Consider the following 26,505-nt stretch of genomic DNA (forward strand, 5'->3'; position numbering starts at 1 on the left):
CTAGATTACTTTTTCAATGCACATTACTTTTTTGTATTGTTCTATTACATTTATTTCATTTGTTTTTTATTTATAATTCTGGATCGCAAATACGATTTCAGTAAATAAATTATGGTTTTTAATATGACTTTTTGTTATGTTTTTTTTTTTACATTTTTGTTGTTTTTTTACAGGTGTAAATACTTTTTGTATTATATTGTAGAATTACTAATTTATCGTAATGTACTGTAACAACTGAATTGATGAATATGATATTTGATATTTAAAAATAAAACGTCGGAATGCATAGTAAAAGGCGTGCAAATAGTGACGGTGATCCGCTGGACACTCGACATTTGATTGAGTGCGCTACTCGCTAGTTCGTCGGCGCGCCGCTTGGCGCTGGCGAGCCGCTCGGCGGCGACGCGTCACTCCGGCCGCGGCGCGCGACCACTTCGCACCGCGCCCCGCTCGCTCGCACCGTGTAAACACGTCGCGCCGCACGCCGCACGCGTTCGAAGCGTAAGCAACAACCCCGTACGATCGCGAAGTGCCAAAAACTAGTGCCCCGTTCGCTCAGTGCCAGTTTCTGTGAAGTGAACTACGTGACGAAAATAACACCAAACACCTGTTCAAATACGATTGTTTAATTTATATGATGGATTGGAGGTTCGACGCGCTGTGAGGAATTCGTTTCGTATGACGAACGACAAATATAAGTCGGAAAACAAAGGATATCTGATCGCGTTGCTTGCTTAGGTGCAGGTGACAGGTGGACTCGTGACATTCGTTTGCTCGTCTTCTATCAAACTAAATAATATCTGTTCCACGTCCAGGTAAGAAGCGACAGTTCAAATATACTATTCAATAAACCTGATAAGTTTATACACACAATACTTTCCTACTTCAAATGTTGAATGTGCCTTTGTATGTATTATAATGAGGTTAAAATGTAAAATTGAAACAGGACAGTGACTTTTGCCGGGTTTAACAAGTTTTAGGTAGCGTGACACGGGCGGAAAACTTTGGAAATTGTCCGTGAAACTCAGTGGCGACGCGGCGGCAGTCCGCGCCGGTACTCTGAACTACGAACGTTTGTGTTAGAAAAAATCTAAGTTTAGGTTTGTTAAAAATGACACATAAAATGATAAAATCCTATGTAATATTGAAATGTGGTTTTAACAATGGTCGAATGTATTAAAATATTTTACAAGTGTATACATACCAAAGTTTCAGATAAAAAAAAACACAGCATTATGGCAATTATAAATAAAATATATTTTGTAAGATTTCAAATATACCAGTTATTATTTTAGGAGTTTTTAAAGAATAGTTAAGTCGGTATATAAAATCTATATTCTTAGACATAGGTACTCAACATAAGAAGGTTCCTTCCTTGATATATTATATAGTTGTGTGTAAGTAACTTTATTGCTGTTTGCGTAGGTTTAAGGTGGTTAATAAGTGTTGACGTAGTAAAAATTCACTTTATAAACATACCATAAATAAATCAAAATATTCTGTGTAAAATTTTACGGACAATGCTTTGTTTCAAAATATTTCAATATGCAAGTTTTTATTAAATTTAATAAAATGACTTGATATGATAAATGCGTGTATTAATAAAAATTTTTGTTTTATATACCTATGTAAGTATATAGCAGATAATATTCTAACCTTTAATTAAATCAACTGATCGTTTACATGCACGCTGGTGATTTTCACCCCGCGTATTTTTTTTGTCAAATCCGCCATCTTTACTTGTAGTTGAATGCACGTTGAGGGCCGGGGGCGGGGCGCTAGAGCGGGACGGCGCGCAAACACCGGACGGATAAAACAATTTCAAAAACGTTCTGTAAAATTTGAATTTAGAATTTAGATTTTATTTAAAATTTGTAAATGTTAATCTTTTTAATAATGAAAATTATTTGGAAAATAATAGATTTATTTTTAATTAATATATCGAATGTTTGACTTTTATTTAAATGAATATCTATATTTAATGAAATATTGTTTTCGTATAATTTCTTTTTTATTAAAAAACGAATAAACATTATTTTTTACGATAAGTATCAACATTATACTCTGTTAAAATAATTCAGCATTCAGCAAAAATGTTACTATTTAGATAAAAATTTAAAAATAAATTTCGTAACAAAATTAATAATAGCTATCGTTATTAGTTATTAATTATATACTTATATCGTTATTATTATATTTGTAAATGTATTTCATATTTACGAATAGTTAAATATACAGTTAAAGTTATTTTTAAATATATAATTAGGTACATTGTGTAAGTAATTTGTATTCACGTTGTACCTACCTACTGCATAGCTATTTATAAATTAATTAATTAATTTAGGTAAGCAAATTAGTTTGTTTATTTTATAATAAGTGTCAGTAAATTAATTTTATAAACGGATAATAATTGAGTATTTTTTATGTAGCATTGCATATCTTGTTTTAATTTGCAACAAATTAGTTGTTAATAAATCAAATATTATTAATAATGAAGTAAATTAAAAATTAAGCAGTTTATTTATTAAATATTAATACTGTCATATTAGCATTCACAAAATTGCGCTTAAAATATTTTGGATTTTATATCTAATACTAATATTATTTATATACTTTTATTGGCGTATAATGGATATACTAATAAAAATGACGACTAATAGAAACATTAAACGCGTAATTACTCTCTTATGATTCTTAATACTATAAATGTTTTATAAATAAACTAAATTATCACGATAGTGTCATATAAAATCATAATTGATAGCATTCCGAAACACGGTGGTTATTAATTATTAATATTTATTATTGTGTATTATGTAAATCGTGTCGCTTTGCCATAATTATAGTTATAATTCTTAGATATGAATAAGGATATAATATACGCTTTATAATATAGAGAAATTAATATATCTGATTAATATTCATCAAAATCAAACCGGTTTAGTAACGTCAAAATTAAAATGTTTACATTTAAGCAAAAATAGTGAACATATTTTTGTTTTATTTTAATAAAATGGACTTAGAACTTGAAAAGTACTTTAAATTAAATTTAGGTATATAAATATTTTGTATTTAATTATAAATTTTTATTAAATAAATTGTAATCAATCATAAAATAATTTTGACGTGTATATGTGTATTAAAAAGACTCATTTGGTTTGAATTTTTTGAAGCGTTAAGCTTAAATATAGGTAGTAGGTACCGTGACTTAAAATAGTATTTTATTATGAAGCAAGTAACCGAATTGTAGGTATTTAGAGTTCTATTTATAGAAACAAACTTGTTTTAACATTTATTTAAGTAGTTTCCTTCACTGTAATTAACTTTGTGTTTAGGCACTCTCATTTTTTACAGCTATATATTTTGGTATTACATATATATTTTTCTTTTTACATGAAGACGATACTTAGGTAGATCAAAAATTATTTATTAACGTTTGTAATTAAGAATGTTAAACTCCACAGTCGAAGGTCACTGGCAAAGGCCTCAGAAAGCTTATTCGTCACACTGTTCCAGACCGTTATTTTACAAAAGATACCGCTTTTAAAAATTCAAAATACTCATTTTCGTCACGTATAATGGTAGAGCGAACAAACAAATATTTGAAGAATAAATACAAACTTAACAGTCGTCTAGAAGACCAACAAACGGCAAGCGAAACACGAAACGGCTTATTCAAATATTTGACGATGTCGGTTATAGAACTAATGAATTTTATTTAATATTTACTAGCTGAACCTGCGGCTTTACCCGCGCGAAATTTATAAATTTAAAACTACCTATAGCACAAAAACCGTCACGCCCATTTTTCTCTCTCAAAGGGCGAATTAATAAAGATATCCCATGTCCTTGTCCTCGGGACTCAAACTATCTCGATACCAAAGTTCACCTGAATGTGGTTTGCTTGAAGAGGTAACAGACAGTTACTTTCCCATTTATCATATTAGGTGGTATGGATATTATTTTCATACTGTATAGTACCTACAATGACACAATGAAGACAAATACATTTATACAATATGATGATATGTAAATATTAATATATGATAACATATAATATTAATTTATTAGATTAATGTATGATATTAATATATGAATATCGATAAACTTAACAAATTCCTCATTCAGTTCGAAGTAGGTACCTTGTTATCTCAGGCCTTTCAATAAATTGCAAGGGTTCAACGACTACCTGAAACCACAGAACAGATTTGTAAACAATTTAAATTAATTTGTAAGAAATATTGCTTTCTCCTTTTAATGTATGAGGTTATAAAGGATAACAAGACTTTCATTATTGTTGACTTGAAAATATAAGTTTATTTTCCAAAGGCTACGGAGTTTTGTTAAAAATATTATTTTGTATGTGTTATAACTACACATGTAAACTGTGAACCAGTTACAATAATCCTTTGGGTCTGCTAACAGTTGGTACAACTTACTATACCTACTAAATATAGTAGGTAGGTAATTCGTTTAAAATTGCCGCCAATTTGAACACTTTTTATCTTATGCGTGTAACATCTTTATTTTTTCAAATACATGCTAAAATTAAAAATCATATTCATATAAAATAACAAAATCAAAATTGGCAACAGTAGGTAAAACATAACATAATTATAATTTTCATGTAAGTAAATAAAAAATATACATTTTTTGTTTTGTAAGCAAATAGGTTCGTAAAAATAATATATGAACTCAGTCTAAAATTTAATAAAAATATTTTAACATGTTTAAAAGAAATATATTTACATAATATTTTGTTAAATTGTATTTTTACAACTTTAATAACGTAATCATTAATCTTTATACAAAGTCCGACTACTTATGTCAATTCACACCACATTTCAAATTTTATGATTTAGAAATTATTAAAGTTGTAAATACAAATTATTTTAATGCTTTTACTTCAAAATATTTATATTTTTCTTTTAGAAATTTTGATAAATAAAAAAGTCAGTAAATACATTTATTGGTAAAAATATATATATTATTGAATACTTATGATTAATTATAAAATGTTCAATTCATTAAAGATTTTACATTTCAATATTTTAATTCAAATTTAATTTTTAATTGTACCTATGTTTATTAATTTTTAAAGTTCAACATTGGAAAAAAATACAACGTTATAATACTAAGTAGTATGTTTCAAAATTCATAACAATTACAATGAACGTGTTAAAACTTGAGGTAGGTACATTTTAGTCGACTAGGACTAAGTTCGTTTTCTAATATCTGTACAGTATTAATATGACATGGTTGTACGATATTGTATCGAGAAGAACCACTGTGAAACTCAATAGTTTCTCTTTCTCAAATGAACCGCATAGCTACACAACAGTTGATAGTTTATAAGGATCTCAATCCCAACAAAGAACTCTTTCAAAAAAAGTCGCGAGTCGAGTCCTCATAATAAACGAGTTATTATAAAACATGCGATAAACATTTCAAAACATATAAATAGACAACATATTCAAACAATAATAAAATATTTCTTTCTCAATAGCCCCGGGGCTATGAATGATGTATATTCATTAATAACTCAATCGAAACCATCGACTGCATTAAAATGACTATTACAATTGTGATCGCGTACATTCAAAGACAAAGCGGTAAACGTGAATAAATATGTTTAATAGTCGAAATAAATATGGCGGATGATTTATGTCGGTATTGACATTGGCCGCGCGGGCGCAGGCGGCCATCTTGTTTGCTAATTGCCGGTTTATGTTGTTAAAATCAGTCACGCATTGCAGTAGAGACGTGTGAATCTTGATTTAATATGTTCTTTTTTTGATTTGTTAGATATAATGGTTTTTTTTTTAATATATTTAATTTGGATAAAAGTGAAATTTTAATATGAATGCTAAATTATATATTTTTTATTTTATCATTTAAATAATATTACATTGAATTGTTATTAAGTTATATTGAATATACAGATTATATTTGTGTAAATCAGATATGAAAACCATCGCTACGATACTCTGTACATTCGGGAAAGGATTTCGGTACAATACCTACTACGCTTTGTTAAAGTTTAAGAGTAGGTAAGCTAACTTTGGTCTTGTTTCGTTTGGAAAGTGGCTTTTCCTTATTGACTTAATTCGGAAATGTTTAAACTCTATAAAATAAACGAAGACGAAGATCTCATCAAAATTAGTCAAATACTAACTTTATTGTTTAATAAGAACCCTTACTGGAGAATTATTTTAAAATAAAATGTACCAAAAGATTTATTTTAATAAAATATATACAGTACATCAACATATTGCAATTATATAAAAACATCACTTTAATTATATTGCTTGAAATTCTAAATCATTTTATAATCTTCGTGATAAAATTAACATATTTAACGACAAAATATATTTAACGGAAACGCAATACAAATAATAAATCACGGATCAAATCGGTAGAATCGATTTACTTATCGACTTAGGCTTCTCGGAATCGACTTGAAAAAATGTAGTCGACTCGAATACGAGTCGAATACCGGAGTTAAGTTATTGCCACTCCTTACACGTGGGCGGACGGACATTTTGAATTTTCCCGCTATTTATGCTTCGAAGTTCTACATTGACCAGTAATTAAAATAAGGCGCCCATTACGTATCAATCGTTGATTCTGGCATCTGTTATTTTAATTAGTTTTAGTTCATTCAATTATAAGATCCTGAAAATTCAAGAACAAATGTCAAAATCAAAATATACTTTATTCATGTAGGCTTTTACAATCACTTTTGAATTGTCATTTTACAAACTATATTGAGTGAAGCTACCAAAGATTCGGAATGTAGATTCTACCCAGAAGAACCGGCGAGAAACTCAGTACTTACTAATTTTCAACATTTCAAATACAAAGTTCTGTTATGTTGGTTAAATACAATTATTTATGTAAATATGTATATAATATATCCCACCTGTAAATCAACAAGTATTAGCTCTAAGCCTTTCTATCATTTATATAATCTTGTATTGAATCGGTTTTTAAAATAATTATAATAGTAACGAATATGATGGCATCAAAAATTAAAAATAGGTGACAGAGTTTCACTTACGTTTCTCACGTAAGAGTTTCACACATTTAATAAAAACTGATAGTATTCATATACGCAAACACACAAAGACTGTACAAGGAACACGATTGACACAAAACAATCAAACAATTATGTAATCCTGAAATTTTGATTGATAAATGTCTCGAAATAACATACAGGCCACTGACTACTCTAAAGAATTCTATTTAATAATAGAAAAAACAAAAACACGAATGACACGACTCTGGAAATTTTAAAGACTGTTTCTATCGATTGATGATTCGAAATTAATAACAAATTAAGTTAGCGGGGTGATTTGTTCAGCAACGTGGAGTACCTATGTCATACCATGTTCACAATTCGGCCTCTGTTAAGGAAATAGTGCGGAGAAACCCATACGAGTCAGGAGATTTCAGAATAGACTACTTAAAAGAGATAAATTAAAGTTATATTTAATTGAATTTAGTTTTATTACCAATTTGATAACTATAAAACGGTTCCTGGAAACCACACGTGATCAACCATGGAATCTAAAATGTAATAATTATATAAACGAATACGAAATATTACTGTGTGATGGCTGAATGATATATGAAACTATCTCAAATCAGCTTGCACAAAAACGTACCACGAGATACAGCCGATGTATTTATAATGCAGTATTTAAATAAAAGCTACATATATGTCCTGTCTGTGTTCAAGACTTGAATCGTAACCGAAGATTGCAGGTTCAATACTAGCTTATATGTGCGTTAATCGTGTTAAATTCCTATCTCATGTGGTTGCGATTAAAAAAAACTACAACTCGCATCATCCACTGCCTCGCATTGGAGCAGCAAAATGGAATAAGCACCAAGTTTTCTCAGCAAGATAGAAAGGCCTCATCCCGATTTTGGGACCTTTATTGGATACTTAAGCGTTTTTTTATAATTTATATACATATACACACATATAAGATGCATATTAGACTAGACTTTTATCTAGGTATATAAAGTCTAGTCTAATAACGGCAACGTTGTAGTTAAAATAAACTTCAACGCTAGATATTCAAACAGCCGTCTAGTGAATGATGGCTCTCATTTTCCAAATGCGATTGACATTTTTAAATAATGTCCGATTTATCTAAATGTCCATGACCGTGTACTTCTTTTTGTCTAAACCGTGTGTCCGTTTGTCCGTCAGACGAGAATTTACATAAATACAACATTAGACCTGAGTTAATTGACACATTTCACGATTTATATATTGACTGCGAGTCATTCGGAATTTTTAGTGGTCGTGTCTTTACTTGGAAACTAGTTTGTTTATAATATATTTATTGCTCTGTCAATATTTATTGAATTTTATATATTTCTCGACGTATGGTCACTTAACGCGACTCATGTTTACAACGCTTTTGGACCAGACGGCTCACGGCTGCTTTTGGATTCATTGCATTTGTTTGTAATTGGTGGAAAGATACAATTATATGAGTGGCAGAGTACACTGCAGAGCATATAGAATTAAGCAACTTCACCGATACTTATACATATATGAATGCGAGAAAAAAACGTCTGATTAACTAAAACAAAATATTGTCAGTTTTGTTCACAAAAATGTTAAATAAAATAGATTTGCGGTTGGTTTTTTACTGGGAGTTCTAACAGACCGAATTGTATTTTTTTCTGAACTCTGTGGTATCATAAGTATGGTAAAAGATATTTAAAATGATTTTTAGATATCCGATTCCGATCTCTTACAATGCCATATGCGATGGTGAGCACTTAGTGCAATTCGCCAGTCTGACTAACGATATGCAAAAAAAAATCTACTTAAAGTAAATCTTAAGTAAATCTCTTAGGTTGTTATGGACCTAACTTATTATTAGTAACTTTAGTTATTAGTTATTTTTGTATAATATGTTAGAAAAAAAATATAATTTAGATAAGACTAAGGGATAATAAAACAGCGTGGAGTTCGTATTCGTTGAGTTCCATACAGGGCATATAAATTGAACTTCAGTGATATATTTTACTATGTATATTTGTTTCAGTAAAAGATTAACTACTGAATTATTTATAGATATAAATTCAGTTAAACTCTGTAACACGACGATTGAAAAGTCCTTATCAGAGCCTGTACAAGGTATGTTTCGATTTAATTTTGATCGATTTGGTAAACATTATCTTTGTGTTACCGTTATTTGACATATATTACGACGAGATAACGTCAATCATTCGTAACCGTCACCGAGATATGTTGGCTAAATTGCCGTTATGCAATTAATTTAATTATGTGCGTTGAATATTGAATTTCTGACTCTTTATTAACAAGAATATATAAGTATTATAAATAATATAGTATTTAACTAATTCTAAGTGGTCAGCTGCGCTCATAGACGTAGGAAATGTGAGATGTATTAAATAGGTGTTCATTATACACCGCCAGTCGTGGGTTCTGTGCTATGTATTGTGCCTGTTTACATTGTCTTACTGACACTTTAAACCGAAAAAAAGCAACACAGTATATATCCTGCACATCTTGGGAAATTGCTCTAAGATATAATTGAAAGTAAAGAAACAGTCAGTAACTTTTGGGCAATAGCTCTTAAGGAGAAAATGAAATAATTAACCCTCCACGTAACTGATAAACCTCAGTAGTGTTTGCTCAGGCTTTAATCAGTTTACTCGTAACCTTCGCTCGAGTTCTACGAGTTCTAGCCACATCAATAAAGGTGGCTCTTTCAAATTAATTATGATACATTACAACCGAATATCACATATCTAAAAGACTTGACATGTCGTCTGTGTTCATGTAAATGCATTAAAATTAATCGTTGCGAGAAGAAGCTGTTCAAATTCAAATGTTACGTTATTAATTTCACAATTTGTAATAAATACGTTCGAACAAGTAATCAGCGTCGTACCTCAAACCGCATATCAAAACAAAATAAAATATTCCAACGGTCGCCGGTTAAGCAAGGCTTTTTATAAATCTTTGATCGCGCGGCACCTAATCAAATATTATTTCGGGGCATCGAGTAAACAATAAAAAACGTTCAATCGCTACAAGTGCAATAAAATACAGGAGAAAAAAGGAAAACGACATGAGTGTAGAAACATCGCGCGATCGTCGACGAGAGAAACATGGCGGACGTGCGCGCACGCGTCGATCATAATCATAGCGCGAATGTACGCCTTAATAACGCACGATGAGGGAATAACGGCCCGAGTTATTTCCGTTCGACTTTGATCACGATTAATCGTAAATCGTTTAATGTTTGTTGAATCGAATCTGCTCGGATGGGTAGTAAGTATTTGTTTTCTATCATTCGTTGGCCAAATGTTTCGTTCGATTTCGCTAGTTAACGTTGTTTTGACAGGCTCACTCGTTCCCGCGGCGCAATAACGCTGTCTTCGGTCCATGTGTGGGCCAAATTAGATCAGTTGACGCGCGCTCCTCGGAGATTTATATGGGAATACTCACGGCCGCACTGTGTGAAACGATTGTTTGTTTTACGTGGAAATAGTTCACTTCATTATGGGGTTCATGTAGATCATTAAATATTACATTGTAATGTATATCCATTGTAACATTAAGTGTACATTTTAATACATTAATTTTCTCTATTTTGGAAGCATTTTTCTATAGTTAACGCAATTGTAATATTTACTATCATTTAGTTGTCAAACTACGATACCTATGCACATTCAACGCAATCGCCTTATTTTGATACATGGTTTACCGTTTCGTGTATTTGTTTTCCGATACAATGACCAGCGTTGATTAATATATAACTCAAATACTTGCATTTAATTGTAACATAGTACAGTATGTTGCCAGAAGGAACCAGCTCTATTACATTAAAAAAAAACTTAATTTTCATTCTCGTATCGCAGCTGCCAACTCAAAAATGAACAAGCTCGGGCTCACGGGACTAAATCAATATGATATGACAGTTAGGGTCAATTTATGGCCCCCGGTTAATTACAAACGGGCGGGGGGAGCCCGTAGGAGGGGGGGGGTCGACGAGCGTCTAATGACTTGTAAAGATGCTGCGTGCGTTGCGTTGCGTTATCGTAAGAATATGATATTTTTATTTTAGACTCCTGGTATTGATTATATTTCCTCCTGTTAATTTATTGTAATTATATTTATTATTTATTGATCGGTAATGTTCATTTTGTTATGTAAACGTTATGAATAATATTTTGATAGTTTTGGAACTTATATATTTTGTTCACTACAAATGCGGGTATTTATAACGTCTTCAATTAAATACAATGTATAATCGTGCTACACATTGAGTGCACGTGTGGGTTCATCGGTGTGTTCGCTCACGACACCTGACACTCATCGCGCTAATCAAACTAATGAGTGACATTTGTTAGTCCGGACGCCTTTTATCACTTTTCGACCACATATGTCGAGGTATTTGGCTGTTGTTCGCTATTAATAATATTTTGTCGAAAAATAAGTATGTGTTTGACGACCTCCGTGGTCGAGTATTGTGTATGGTCCCGGGTACGATTCCCGGCCGAGTCGATGTAGAAAAAGTCCATTAGTTTTCTGTGTTGTCTTGGGTCTGGATGTATGTGGTACCGTTGTTACTTCTGATTTCCATATCACAAGTGCTTTAGCTACTTACATTGGGATCAGAGTAATGTATGTGATGTTGTCCAATATTTATATTTATTGTAAGGTAGGCAGACTAAAGGTGTTCTTGCTTAAATTAATTGATATATTGTTTGTTTTGTGTACATATATTATACAATAATAGTACATGTTTTCTTATATATTATAAAATAAAAATGAAATACCTATATGATGCTATGTACCTAAAGCCTTTGCTTTTAATTTTCTATTATATATATTTTATAATTCGATATTTAAATTCTTAGATACCGTATATACAATTTTTATTATAACCCTTCGAACTGCTGTTTCGTCATAGGTATATAACATACCTTAGGCGATTGACGGACGATATATTAATATATGTTAATAATATATAACATTGTGACATTTTGTCTGCGGATAGAAAGGCAATTAAAAATTAAAATATATGATATTAATCTGTATATTCACTTATAAGGAATACAATTTAGGTATTGTATATCAGAACACTAAAGATATATAAATAATATGGTCCTATTCGGTGGAGCTGATCTGTTAAGTGGCAACAACCTTAATATGACCAGTCGAAGTCGAGTAAAAGCCTATAATAGGTATATTTTTTATTTTAGTATTGAAAAGTTGTCCAATGTTGGAAAATTTGAAGCCTAAAGTAAGATTCTCTTTAAGGTTCTCAATAACTTAATTTTTTTTTAAATATTTTAATCTAAGTTTCATCTTAAAATATAATGAGTAAACTAAAAAGGTTTCATTGTTTGTACTTAATTGTAAGTGGAGAAGGAATCTTAAAGATCAATTAATGTATTTATAGTACATTGTAATGTATATCAATTATAATATTAAATGTACATTTCAATACATTAATTTCCTGTATTTTGGAAACATTTTTCTATAGCTAACACAATCGTAATTTTACTATATATTTATTTTTATTTTAAGTATAATGCAGCATGTCAACCTAACATTTCTCGCTGTCGAAGTAAACGTCGAAGAGGTCCCAAACTAGTACGATAACTTTACATACATTTAAACTATCCTAAATCATGTAGGATATATTTTTATCTTGACGGAGAAGACAGTTACCATAAGACACTTGTATTAGAGTAACGTAACGTAACGTAACGTAACACAGAAGAAGTCTATGCTCAGCATCACACAAATATATAATGGCTTTTGGAACTTGAAGATTGATATTCCTCTTTCGAAAATATCAAGTAACCCAGAGTGTAGTTCTAGAATTATAAAAAATAGTTACTACAAAACTCCACAATTGTTTTCATACTTTGCCAACATTAGTTATTAATAAATGACCGCTATTATCAGCTGTATCGATCAGTCTCGTGTTTCGCTGTCAGCTGTCAATCAATTAATGTTATCCCGGAATACAGTTTGTTTGAAAACCAAAATACAAATGGAACACAACGAAGATTGCATTGTTTAACTAATAATGTACATATATGGATTTGATATCATGTTTAAAAATTTTAATTAAGTATATTTTATTAAAATGGACCAGCTGATTGCAAACGATTCAAGCGCCCATTGGTTTCGGCACTGCTTTTAGCATTAGCATTAGCAGCCTGTAAATTTTCCTACTGCTGGGCAAAAGACCTCCTCTCATTTTGAGGAGAAGGTTTCGAGCATATTCCGCCACGCTGCTCCAATGCGGGTTGGCGGAATACACATGTGGCAGAATTTCGTTGAAATTAGACACATGCAGGTTTCCTCACGATGTTTTCCTTCACCGCCGAGCACGAGATGAATTATAAACACAAATTAAGCACATGAAAATTCAATGGTGCCTGCCTGTGTTTGAACCCGAAATCATCGGTTAAGATGCACGCGTTCTAACCACTGGGCCATCTCGGCTTTTCAAGAAATATTAACCATCCCTTACATCACCACGCTTGGGAACTAAGATTTAATGTGCTTGTAGTTACACTGGCTTAGTCACCCCGGAACACAACAATACTAACATGGCTGTTCGGAGATAGAATATGTAATGGTGGTATCTGATCTACTGAGATGGGTTTGCAAAAAGCCCTACCTACCTAATTTAGTTTATATAATTATAGTAATTTCAAAGAATTGATTATAATTCCAATTTGCACAGCGTTCAATTGTTATGACTGGGTATGTCAATAGTTCGTGTTTTGTTCTTTATTTTGTATCGCTTCTCTTAAATTATTGAGAGATCAGCTTAAGCTGGAATATAAATAATATAATTTAATAAATAAGAATTGTATCTTACTAAAATCGGTCGTGTAGTAGACAACGGAAAATCTTTCTTAATTTTAAGTTATAACTTTAATAAGAGTGTTACTTATCATAGTAATCATCGGTCATTTACGTGGAATTGTGTTTCATGTAAACTATGATCTATCTATGACGTCTGTAGCTGTTGATCATTATTCAAAGGCGCGGTGAAGTGTGAATGGTGTTTTTTGCCCTTCGTATTGAGTGGAAATCGTCTTTGTTACAACAGTTATATTGATTCACATATATTTTAATTAAAACAACAACTCCAGTGGATGGAGCCAGTTTAGATCACTTGTTTTTAGCCTATGAGTATTTTGACGTCTATGGTTCTTTAAGGTTAAAGAGACCCAATAAATTCAGGATGATCAGCTAGTCTAAAAAATAAATTCAAAGATATTACAGAAATCCAGCAAAAATATTATGTATACTGAAGTTTCAATTCACATCCGTAATTATTTCCACGTTGGATTCGGTTAGCGAAAGCACAGATAAACGAAAACGAAAACATTAATCATTACAGATAAAACATAATAATACATCAACAATTCTTATTGATGGGGTGCGAAGATAAAACTAATACAAGTGCTTATAAACTCAGTTAGTTCATTTAAGTGGTAAAGGAGACATTGTGAGGACACCGACATACTTACATATAGTATTAACTTCATATCAATCAATCAATCAATGAATCTTAATCAATTCATCATTCAATCGTCTTGAACTATGACGTTGTATGAATGCTATTTTGGTTTAGACAAAGGTGTCGTTCAAATAGCCTAGCTATATCTTTTTCGATTAGTGAGAGTTTATATAAAAACTTTCTCTGAATAAATAAATCTTTCAAGTGAAAGGAATTACACACATTTCCCTTAATTACATTTAAGCATACTATTCCACCAAAATATCGTCACAACGATGTTATCTTCGTTCTTATAAGAGATTGATTAAAACGATTTCTCGATATAATTTTAATATCATTACAATTTCGCCTTTCGTTCCGCTGCTTTCGTAATATCGACCTTATGCCGATGAAATAAGCTTGTAATGAATTTGTTGCTATGTCGTGCGATTTAAAACATGCAGTGTAATTATATCGAATCTGCCGGGCTGTCTGTCAGTACGTCAATCAAAGGTGACGCGCCAGTGATGCGGATCGATCGGTGTACCGGTACACTCGACCACGTCGTGCACTTATCGCTCTTATATCAATACATCTAAAGTCCATTTTCAGATAGTTCTAGTGATATCGGTGCACTGTACGCTTGGTGACTCTCGTCTACATTAACAGGACTCTTCCATATAAGGAGATAAAATTAATAATGATTGACTGTCTAAGATTAGATTGATTTTCATTTGGAGTGGAAGCCGATCGAGTGTTTACGTCGTTTTATTTAATTTATGTAGACTATAGTTGCGTTATAATTATTTCTTGGCAAGGGTAATGGATATATTTTGTACATACTATGTAAATATATAAGTTATTACACATAATATTAAAGCCTGACAGCGTGTGAACGTCCTATCGGTGGTAGGGCTTTGAGTATATTAGTCTGGTCTTCACCAACATGATGATTATCAGAGCCCGGTTTCAGAAAATTTACATTATCTCAATCAGTGCCTTAGCCGTCCTGCGCTTGAAATCTGGGTATGGTGGACCACAAGATTGCCGGAATATACACACAGTTTGCTGTTCCACCGGATTATGAGGGAGAGAGAAGTGCGAGTGTATCTGTGTTTGAGCATTCTTCTGTGCAACACTTCTGTGCTATTAACTAGAATATTTGAAATTGTTGTCTCTAAAATTAATGTTCCAATTTCTTCGTCATGCAAATATCCATTATGTACCTTTAATCAATAATATTCATTGATACTCATTTATATATAATAATAATGAATAGAATACAAAATATATGAATGTCTTGTATATTCGTATAAACGCAGACAAAGCGATTTATTCCTATTATATCATTTAAACATCAACACGGTAGATGTGACAAGGCTCGAATGGCCTGTTGCCTACATAAATTGATCACAGGCAGTCACGAAGTCGATATTATACTTTCAAATACATCATTTAGTATCAACCGCTATTTGTTTATATTCACTCCCACGTCACGTTTACAACTTTGTTTCACGTGTTATGCACTGACGATTTGCCTTATAGGGTAATGTTGGCGACATTTATAACTTACGATACGATTGCAACGATTTTATGTCGTTGCGTGTGAGAAGAATTAATGTCGTGTAATTTGATATTTAAAAACGAATTGTGTCATATATTTTGTTTTTATTTATTGTTTAATCAATAAGTCAAAACATTTATTGATTTATTATTCAACGTTCGTTAAAATCGTGAATTTATAATTAAATTAAGGAATTTGTTTCGATTTGAATAACAGTTTTACTAATTAATTAAAACATAAACGCTTTAATAATTTATCTGTTTGGTTATTTCAGTTAAGTTACAGGTCAGTTACAAAACTAATAGAATTTCAAAAGTTATGCTTTCATTAAAACGATTAATTCGTTGCATAATTATGCTTGCTTAAAGATCACTGGCCTTATAAAAATATTATATTAATTTAATGAATGCAGTACATTAATGATCAGTAAATAAAAACTTCTCATATAAACTTTATCTACACGTATCAAATGCATTTAAATAACAGAACAATGCAATTAAAGAACAAAAGCTATTTACAATAGCCGACGTTATAAAAAAGTCGTCGACGTTAAAATCGTTTTAGTGAATCGGTATTGTCAATTTTGTTTTATAGCCTATCGACACGGGAAATAATTGCATTGGTGACCTTTCCCGCTATGCAAATTGAAACTCTGGACCTTGGTGTCACGGTGTGAATTTCAATGTGGATAAAGACCTTTAAACGGACAATATGCAAAACGCCCTTACATCTGTCCAAATCGTGCTTATTACTAGCCGCTGTCAACTTAAACTGACATTCGCGTGTACCGCGACACACGCCATAAATAATAGCTGCTTAGAGCTATTGGCGTTTTTCTGATATTGACTCTAGACTTGTATTGTGATGTAAATGGGAAAATTACTTAATAGATGCGGTTTCTTTATGCGAAAGGTTAAGTTTAAAAGTGAAGTGGGCTTGATTATTGGAAAGTGAGATATATGTGTGAACTTGTTTACTAGATTTGTTCCCATCGACACCCTTTGGAATCAATTCATTTGTTCTCAAATGAAGTTATTAATCAGATGATTAAATGTAAGGTTAGATTTTCTCGTTGATGAACTATCAGATGAGATCCCGATATTGGATACAAACACCAGATTTATCCAATAAATAGTCATTCGGATTTTCAGTCACGAAATTATTAGCAGCCCAAAGTCGGCAGTATTTACTTATTGTGTTATGGAAAGCAAGTAAAGTCTCGTTAGTTCTGCGTGTGAACTCTTTCCTGTTGTGCATCGGAACATGAGAGTGAGGTAATGGATGATATGACTGTGTTTGTACACACGCCTGTGAATTTTAAAATCTTCTGTGCAGTTGGCTTCCTCCGTTGAGGAATGCCGACGTAACTGAAAAAGGTCCCAAGAATATAATCATCATTTAAAAAATTATAAAGTAATATATATTGTCTAGTTTTAGTGTGAAGGTATTCACGTCAAAGCGAGCGATTCGCTTCCCGTCCGGCCGTCAAAACAGTATCGGCTGGGAATTTTGAAACAGCGCGATCGACAGCGAAATTAACTATTTTCGATGAACGTTACAATTTCAGACTTCGCGTATAGAACCGCGTCCCTTACTATGCCAATCATTATTTTATATTTATATTAATTTGACCATATTTTTTATATGTAGTATCTTAAAAAACGACCTACTATTTTATAAATCCAAAATATCCATGATTTTACTAAAACAATAACCGTAATACCAATATATATAAATAATAATTAAATAAATATTGGACAACATCACATACATACATTACTCTGATCCCAATGTAAGTAGCTAGTGTGTTATGGAAATCAGAAGTAACGACGGTACCACAAACACCCAGACCCAAGACAACATAGAAAACTAATGAACTTTTATCTACATCGACTCGGCCGGGAATCGAAGCTGGGACCTCGGAGTGGCGTACCCATGAAAACCGGTGTACACCCACTCGACCACGGAGGTCGTCATAGCGCCATAAATATATATCTAGTTTATCAAATTTTGTGTCATCACAAAAACATATATCCTCATCAAAGACAGGTAACAATAGTTATTTAAAGGTAATATATTCACGCAATGTTTCGTATAAAACAGTACCCATATAAACAGGTAATTGCGACCCACAGTAGGGGTTCAACTGCTCCTGTCGGCGTTTTACAAAACAATATCTGCCGTCAATCAGCTGACCAAACATGGCGGCCAATCGACCATCTACGCAATTTGCTTGCCAACAGTTAACCGCTTCGCCTATTTATTTACTAAATAATTAAATTTCTAATAGAATGACTGCATTTGAACAAGGACGTGTGATGGATGAAAATTGTTTTTAATTATACTACGGTATAATGTTGAAGGTAATAAACGATCGTCTAGTTTAATGGTATGATAAATTCGCATATTGGGTACGTCGTAAGTTCGATTTTTTGCTGACAAAATAATTATAAATGTGATCAAAATTTATTTTGTCCCTTAGCTCATTTAAGTAAGAAGCAATAATATTGGTTATTGATAGTGAAATTGAGGTTATTGTCTCCCTTATGTTTCTCCTACTAAGCAGTACAGTCTTAAAAGAGGATACCTTTTATGGCATTATACAGTAGTTGCATGAGTTAGTTCATTTCTATTCTGGAAGGACCTCCTTTTTTCCAGATTTCTGGAGGTAAACTTTTTCTCGCAATTCAACAGTTGACAAAAGTCTTTCTAGAGTTTATTTATTTAGTACTTTGGACAATTTTTGACTCAAATAGGTACTCTATCGGAAATATTTTGTAGTTTCAACTTGAGCTACTTACACTTTCATTCCGTCGATTTTGTTTACGACTCCATAATGATTTGGCGTATATAAAGGTATCTACTAAAATTGAGAATTTACATAATTTATCATTAATATCTCGTTTATGTTATCGTTTTAGTACGTGATCATTATACTTCACCTTTTGTCATCATTGATTGAGATTATCAGTACTTCTTACAACCGGTTCGTTATCTTTAGCAAAATATTTGTATCCGTCGATATATTTTAAATAAAAGCAATTTTTGTCTTTTTCATCATTTTATTTTACTATTTGTTGAGATTTATTTTAAAAAATATTAATGTTATTTAAGATGTCCTTGCAAATGACATCACTCCATGTTTTTTTTTGTACGTAACAAATGTCAAGCAATAATCTAATCAATATTATGATGGCTGTTGAGTTCTAGTCCATTAGCTGTTTGAATGACTGAATTCATTCTGCATCGACCGTTCGGTTGATTGGATTGGGAAGCAATACTTAAATATCAGCCTATTTTTAACACGAACGTCTAAAATATATCACTTAACACATTTTAATAGTTTCGCAGACTTTATTCGTATCAGATGCAGCATTTTTATTCTGAGCAATAACTAATAATATAACATCAATTGGTAGTATAAACAAGTAACAATAATTTATTCGAGAAAACAGATCCAGGAAGCTAGTTGCGCCCGCGCATCACGTATCATCTATTACTCGCAACTAATCTCCGCTGTTCTCACCATCATATTGTAAACTATTCGCATTAATCTCAAGCTTGCGATGCATTTATCGTCATGTGGCGGGGACATTTGACAAAATGGCGGCCCTTTCTTCCGCGTCACTTCGCCGATATCGGTTTAAGGTTTGCTATGCGTTGGTGGATATTATGTAATCCATTATCATCTTCGTGTTAAATGTTTATTTTAATTCTTTCGTAATTGTAATAAGCTACATAATATGTTACTTATGCGTTGTACAGATGATTTTTATCAAAGTAATAAAAGTTATGTCGCATTTTTATTACATTATAAATATCATGGTGTGACGCTTCGTAATATTTTTCGTTATCTCTTCGAAATCCGCGAACAAAGTATGCACATTTCAAACATGTTTAAATGTTGTGATAAAAGTAAATTATTTATTAAAACAAGTCAAATATGTTGTTTAAGCGTTCAAGCTCATTAGACGGGTCTTCGTCCTCAATACTGAGGCTAAAAAAACACATTAAATAATTCTGAAGCAACCCTACGATCCCACCTGCTTAGATATGCACAAAACGACCCACCGAAAAACCTTCGCGCTGTTTATTAGTTATAATTTACAATTTAATGATCGATATCTTGACGTGTGAAGCGCACTACTACCAATCTGCCAAAGACATCGGAACATGAATTCGACGTTTTACGACGACGGCTCTTCATTAATTTTTATAGTTATCATTATGTTTTGACGATCTCGGAAATCGAATCGTCACAGGACACTCGGATTAAATGGTTTTTTGAAAACAATTCGAGTCAAATCACGATCTAAATGATGCATTAATTAAAATTATCTTAGTTGACACGTTTTGATAAAAAGGTTTATTATTATTATTTACTAAGAATATTATTTTAGTATTGTATTTGATGTATTTTTAGTTAAATATTTACTGATAAAATAAATACATAAGTAAACCTTTCTGTTACGTTTTCACGGTTGAACCACTGGATCTATCGAAGCAATGTTGGGGGATAAAGGGATGTTTACAAGTTCTTGAAGCATATTCACTAGAAACAGAATTCCAAGCTGGCGAAGAAGGGGTTCTAGTTAGTACTTGATATATGTACGTATGTTATTAGACCGAATTTATCTTGAAACAATTTAAATATTGGTTTAAAAAGAGTGCTAGGAAAACGAACAACTGTGTAAGAAAAAGAGTATTGTGTGTATAAAGTCGAATACATTTGGTCATTTATAAAATTTTAATATTATTTTAATACAAAATCAAAATCTAGATATTCTTTATTTAAATAGGCTCATAAAAGCACATCTGTATCATCAAGTAAAGAGAAAAACCGACAAGAATCTCAGTAGTTACTCTTCCCCACCATTTTAGTTTTTCAATTGTAGAGTATGTACAAATACAGTTTCTATGGTGCTTAAATATAACGCATTAATTACTCCGTTGCGTTATAACACGAATATCGTATCGTGGCCGTGTCGTATAATCAAAAGTATTCTTTATCTATCGATCATAGACCACACGTATTTATGTAAATAAACAAAATTAAAAATTATGATTAGTATCTCGCGGTTAATTTTGGTATTATGTAAATTTTTTATCAATTCAAAACACTGTTAATTACAACATGCGTTACGTTAGAATATTTTATTGGGTGGTTATAGTTAATATTGAACGGCGTGCTAAGGTTCGATTTCCGGTTCGACTTAGTTCGGATCGAGTTACGAGTGAAACTCGTGATGTTAAATATACAGTAGATTCACATAAATATAATTCTGATATGGGTATATGAAATCTTTTCGAAAGGAACGGTGATAATCATTGTATAGACAAACGGAGGAAAGGAAAACTAGTAGCACCTAGTTTCCGACTTCGCAAAGTTAATACATCCTTCCCATGGTACGGTATTCGTTTCTGTAATAAGATTCCACAGCTATTTTTAACTTGGATTTGAAGCTCATATAAATAAGACATTGATATATAAAGCATAATATATAGAAAAATATTGTTGTTTACTGACATAAATTAAAAGTTAAAGTTGTTAAAATGGTGGCAAAAAGTAACTAATGAGTTTCTTCTTCTGAGTCGGTTCTTCTCGGTAGAATGTACTTTCTGAATTGGTGGTAGCTTTAAATTTAATTTAACAGTGTAACATGACGACAAAAGTGCTTTTATGAGTCTATTTGAATAAATAATATTTTGATTTTGAATTCAATTAAATTCTTAGTTTAATGGCATTTCATTTTGATTTTGATTTTTTGATTGAATTTGACATTGACAGCCAATTATAAACGTATTATAATATATATGACTTAAATAAGCATATTTAAATCTAAATTTAAAATAGCGGCTGTGCAAATGGTGGTGAAATCTTACCAAATTTGTTCTACTTAATACATTATTTGACCGTTGACGAACACTCTTAAATTTATCACAATAAGTTAATTATTGCTGTGCGCTACATAAAACTCCTTGAAAAGGAACACCACAAATTCAAGCCCAGACGTTCCCAATAAAACTAAATTTAACAAAAATTAAAATCATTTTTATTATATTATATTCTATTAACAATAATAAAATAGTTATTATTATAAACAAATATACGTTACATGTTGCGAATTAAACGTCTATTATATATAGGTATGTATTAACTTAACTCTATCGATCCTTGCTCTAGTGTTAAATTTCGAATCGAGTCAATCAAAATCCTTTATGGCTAAATAAAGCCACATATTTTGAAGATTCAAAACTTAAATTTTGCGGAATCCTTTCTTAGTTTCATTTAAATTTATGTACATAGGTATATAACCTTTATATAAGGTAGCTGTGCGTCGATGTTCATTCAAGACGTTACTGCATTTGTGACTATTTATCACGTCAATTCATTCATTACTTATTGTATGTCAAAAATCAATTAACAAACGCATTACAAACTTTAAAATACGCGCAGAACATTTTGTAGATGGTTAGACCAGTGGTTAGAACGCGTGCATCTTAACCGATGATTGCGGGTTCCAACCCAGGCAAGCACCATTGAATTTTCATGTGCTTGTATCATGTAATTTGTATTTATAATTAATCTTGTGCTCGGCGGTGTTTGAAAACATCGCGAGGAAACCTACATGTGTCTAATTTCATCGAAATTCTGCCACATGTGTATCCACCAACCCGTTTTGGAGCAGCGTGGTGGAATATGCTGCAAACCTTCTACTCAAAGGGAGAGGAGGCCTTAGCCCAGCAGTGGGAAATTTACAGGCTGTTAATGTAAACATATAACATTATATTTATAATTGTCAATGTGATTAATTTGACATACTATGAGTAATCTATGAACTGAATGATACTGTTGATAACATTTATTGATGAACAAAAATTAAACATTTTATTCGTATTAGAATATCAAGCATATTACTATTTGAAACATAAATTGATTTAAATATTGTTAAATATATATGTCAGCAATCAACGCACCTGCGTGTTAAATATATCATTGAATGCCTAATGAATGTTTGACGGTAATGATATTTAAGTACGAAGTCACAACTAAATAATACTCGGGTACATCATTTTATTTAAATAGCATTTATCCAATTAAGTTTATTTGTGAATTAATAATATATTTAGTCGGGTGGGAAAATGGGCCATCTGATGGGAAGTGGGTACCACCGCCCATAGATATTAGGGTTGTAAGGAATACCAACCATTAACATCACCAATGTGTCACCAACCTTGGAAGCTAACCAAGATTTTATGTCTCTTGTGCCTGTAGCTGCACTGGCTCTCTCACCCTTCAAACCGAAACACAACAATACTAAGTATTGCGTTTTAGCGGTAGCTTATATGATGAGTGGGTGGTACCTACAGAAATGGGCTTGCACAAAACACTACCACAAAGTTATCTTTATTTTAACTGTATAGCAATGTAATGACTTTAATAACAAAAGATAATATGTGTTAATAATAACAGCATGTAGGTTTCCGAATTAGCTATAAGCAAACCAAATATAATAAAGGCATAAAAACGTATTCATCCAATTTAATGTACACCTGTGAGAGCGACGTGGTCCCAGCTGTTCCGTCCCAACGCGAAACTAAGGGTGGCCCCGCGCGGTGACTCAGCGCATTCCTCGCATCTGTACTCAATAGATTACCGTTTCTTAATGTGGCGAATTTTTTAATTAATGTAAGAACTTTTGATTGTTAAAGTCGATGTTTTTCACTGGGGCGAAGATTACTCGATTAAAAGTTGATTCATTTCGTCGTTTATACGATGTCAGTTTTATGTTCTTATTTTAAACAAGTATTTGTTCTACCTGAGTAGAAATATATTAGGTATATTATATATATGTATATATTATATTATATTATACAGAAGTGGTGGTTCAATGGCTAGGATAATTATATCATAGCCGACGATCGGGTTCAAGCTCCGTTAAGCACCATTCAATGTGATTAATTTGAGTTTATGAACCACCTCGTGCACGTGACGAAGAAAAACATCGCGAGGAAACCTGCAAATGGTATTCTGCCACAAGTAAATCCAACCCACAGTCGAGCAGCGTGTGTAAACTCTAAATCTCTTCAAGTCTTTGTCCATCAGTGGTAATTTTAACAACTGTTACATTCCTATTTATTTATAAGATATTTTTAATAGAATAGTGTAATAACGATCTGACTTTATATTAAATAATAATCAACAATTATATTTTTTACTTTTAATGAATGATAATTACTCACAAAGTCTAACTAAAACGATTTTTTACTGTGACTGAGAAATAGTGTGTTCGAAGCATCCAAACTTCGCGCCAAAAGTAAACCCAAGCATTGTGACAGGCGATTGCAGACTTTTTTTTAATAATTAATGTTACGGTCCAAGGTATTAATGCATTAGGTGGTAAAAATATATTATTAAAGTTTTTTAGACACTTACGCCATTAGCTAGGTATGGTAAGCTATTTTCCGTACTACATATACAGACAAATAAAAACAGCTTCGCGTTTCTCCTCTCGAGCTAGTAAAAGACGATATTCTCGAACCATCCATCTTACATCAAAGCAAATGCCATCGTCACCTCCGTCAATGGACGTCTAAGTGCGAGATCGAACTCAATACATCACGGCCCATTCTGGTCCATTCTTGCTCATTTTCCACCCGCTTCCCGTCTATAGCAAACAACATCATTTGTTATAGCGTTCTCTGTTATTTTTTTCGATGATGAAAGCTGGTGTTAATAAAATTGCACTTCATTCGTTTTTGTCGATCACCGTCACTTAGCCGCGCTGCTTGATACGCGAGGGTGTCCATGATTTTGAAAATATAAAAAAGTAGATATACTCCTTTTTCAGTCTTCATTTCAACTTTTCGCATATAACTAGATAATATTACAAAGTAAGTTCTTACAGAGTAGCAATACTGTAAAGCATTCTTTAAGTAGAAACTCTAAACTCACCGCAGAACACGAGTGTTAAATTTTAGAATGTGATAGGCGACAATACGTTTGCGAAAATTTAGTCGCTTATATTGACAACCGTCTTACGGTGATTTTACGAGTGAGATACGAGGTGAATTCTTATAGAATCGTACTGCTGTTCCTGTACAAAACAATAAAAAAAAAATTGTAGTCTACTGTAAGTATTTAGTTCGTTGTTACTCAATACGTTATTATATTTATATATCGTTTGTTGACTGATGTTCAAATGTTATTCCATAAACTGAGTTTTCTGTATTTCAAAGAAAAAAAATTAAAAATGTATTCCATGGTATGATATTTTTCATATTTTATCTGATAATAATTACTCTATAAATAAAACGTAAAAAACATTACATATACGTTTATAGTGTTGTAAATGAAAATAGCGCTTTATATTTTATTTTATCATTAAACGTCGCCACATGGCTGTATGTAACGCCATAGCAAACCAAGTTTGCAGTGTTTACAAGTAGCAGTATCAGTGTAGTGTGGCCACCCCAACGTTCAACAGGGTGCTCCCATCCCGCAAGTCACGCTCGACGACAGCCCTTCACTATCATTGTGCGAGTGTGACTTGACTCTCACAAACATAATCACTTTCATTTACCTCCAAATTCTAAATTTCATATAAACATTACGATGTACATACGTTATAAAATATACTCAAACATACGCACATAAGAAATTAAAATCAACGAATAAAACTAAAATTAGATGTTTTTTTATCATTCGTATGAACTCGGATTACTTTATCAATTAAAAATTCTATTTAAAACCAAAATTGTAGTCAAATCATTTTATTGCAGCTTAGATATATTGCATTAGCATTAGCAGCCTGTAAATTTCCCACAGCTGGGCTACATATGTGGCAGAATTTCGTTGAAATTAGACTCATGTAGGTTTCCTCATGATGTTTTCCTTCACCGACGAGCACGAGCTGAATTATAAACACAAATTAAGCACATGAAAATTCAGTGGTGCCTGCCTGGGTTTGAACCCGAAATCATCGGTTAAGATGCACGCGTTCTAACCACTGGGCCATCTCGGCTTATATATTATACAAAATAATATTTTACGTGAACGTATTCTGTAATAAACTCGAAAGTCGACGTCGAACGCGATCGTAGATTATCATAAAGTGTTATGCGACATTGATTACAGTAATTACAATATTCAAAAGCAACACACATCGAAATAGCGTACCTACATGTAAAGTTTTCGACATTCACGTTCGAGTCAAGCATCGAGTTCCGAAGTTATAGAATAGTTTTACCGGTTACCGTAATTTGTATATTGTAATTTAAAATTGGAATAAATGTCGAAGAGCTTCGATACAAGATTCAACACCACGCGATCACAATCTCGTACATCTACGAGCGTTTCTTCGAAATCCATTCATTATGTTCAACTTTGCAATTGTCGAACAATTAGTG

General features: G+C 32.1%; 1 protein-coding gene across 1 annotated transcript in view; it reads left to right on the forward strand.

Moving 5' to 3' along the window:
• The first annotated feature begins 414 nt into the window (after positions 1-414).
• Positions 415-26,505, forward strand: part of LOC125064566 (protein tiptop-like) — a 254,714-nt gene continuing 228,623 nt past the window's right edge. The window contains exon 1 of the mRNA XM_047671672.1: positions 415-815. The gene's annotated coding sequence lies outside the window, so the exon portion shown is untranslated. The remainder of the gene's footprint in view (positions 816-26,505) is intronic.

This window comes from Vanessa atalanta, chromosome 6, assembly GCF_905147765.1.
Source record: "Vanessa atalanta chromosome 6, ilVanAtal1.2, whole genome shotgun sequence".
NCBI classification, from domain to species: domain Eukaryota; kingdom Metazoa; phylum Arthropoda; class Insecta; order Lepidoptera; family Nymphalidae; genus Vanessa; species Vanessa atalanta.